This window comes from Panicum hallii, chromosome 3 (genome assembly GCF_002211085.1).
Source record: "Panicum hallii strain FIL2 chromosome 3, PHallii_v3.1, whole genome shotgun sequence".
Taxonomy (NCBI): Eukaryota; Viridiplantae; Streptophyta; class Magnoliopsida; order Poales; family Poaceae; genus Panicum; species Panicum hallii.
Genome location: NC_038044.1, coordinates 41,239,183 through 41,240,770, shown reverse-complemented (window position 1 = coordinate 41,240,770; position 1,588 = coordinate 41,239,183). Strand labels below are relative to the sequence as shown.

Here is a 1,588-nt window from a genome sequence, read left to right as displayed (position 1 = left end):
CTTTGCCCACTTTGGATCACATAATGTTCAGGTTTCAGCACATACACACGCACAATAGTTAGAAGTAATAACCAGCTACACACACAACATATTTTTCAGATATGAGCACATACACACGCACAAGTTTTAGAAGTAATAACCAGCTACACGGAGCTGCTGCTAGCAGAAACAAAATTGACTACTACTGCAGCTGGCTACTGCTATCTACTACCTTTGTCCTCTACTACTTACTATTTAGAGAAATATAAACTTTTACTTCTACTTTCACAGCCAGCCAATGCTATATTACTTAGAGCTGAAATAAAACATACTAAATTACTGATGCCAACCTCCAATGTCAAGACGCAACAAAGTCACACAAGGATTACTTCTAACAGGTCCTGCATTAACAAGTTTCTTACCTCAACATAAGCTTGTGCCTCGTAGCACCGTGAACCTGTGCGCTGCTGATATTGGACGCACTCACGATTAATTTTGTTTTTTGCACACTTCTCCTATACAAAGTAGAATTGTGTTAGGTTATGTTAATAGACAAATGCACACTTATCCTATACAAAACAGAAATTAAATCATGATTTTTCATAGCAATACCTTGTGTTCTTCCTTTGACCACATGGCCACCAATTCAAGCCATTGTGCATCACTCATGCAAGCCATTGGTGATGTTCTCAGCACCTGATCTTGTGATAACCTATTGAAGTACTTCAATTTTAAGTTATACCTCCTTTGACGTTGTCCACCCTTTAACAAGTCAATACATGCATCTTTCACTGCCTTGTTGTCAGTGTCCATGTTAAATTATCCCTAACAAACAAATACAGAAAATACATTAGTGACTAAGAATACTAAGGAGAAAATGATACTTATTGTGCAATTCAATTCTTTAAGTGACTTACAGCAACTTTGCCAATATAGTTATCCATTTCAAGATCATTCTTCTTGTAATGCTTCCAATGAGGAAAGATTGGTACATGTTGTCTAAGTACAATTCCAGCCTCTGACGCAAGCTTTGCTGCTTGGAGTGGTACCGCCGGCCTTCTCTTCCCTTCAGAAACATGGATACATATTTTGCTTCCTAACCCTATAGTTATCCTATCTAAATCTTTCCCCATACTTCTTCCTCTTTGTACTTGCTCTGTAACTTCAACCAATTCATCTAGCAAAATTACAAAAGCAAGTGTCAAATAAAAATGCTGTAATCTATCCTTGCTTGATAACTTAGTACTTACTAATAAGATATAAAGTTTATAGGCATCAAAGTTACATAAAACATGTCTATATTATCACTTGCCTTCATAAGCAGTAGGGTTCAAATTCTCAGTTTGTACAGTTGCTAATACTTCTTCTATTGAGGCGGTTAAGCTTATGGTGGTAGCAGAATTCTGTCTTATGACTCTACGCTCCAATTGCAACCTAGGTGGTCTCACCCTTTTTGATCCTCGTGTTCCTTGAGAAGATACTTTGACACTCTGGTAGATTAGAGGAATATATAATCAGTAAAATTATAAATGGAAAGTTAATACGAGATGATATCCATTACAGAAACATTGTAGTGTACAGAAGACAAACTATACCTTGCTGATCACTT

At 36.8% G+C, this 1,588-nt stretch overlaps 1 long non-coding RNA gene across 1 annotated transcript; it reads right to left on the bottom strand.

The window, feature by feature from the left end:
- Positions 1–401: 401 nt before the first annotated feature.
- On the bottom strand, positions 402–656 carry LOC112884656. The gene is made up of 2 exons (XR_003227152.1): positions 592–656; positions 402–494 (listed from the first exon to the last, which is right to left on the bottom strand). It is a non-coding gene; the product is annotated as an uncharacterized LOC112884656 (long non-coding RNA).
- Between the last annotated feature and the right edge of the window lie 932 nt (positions 657–1,588).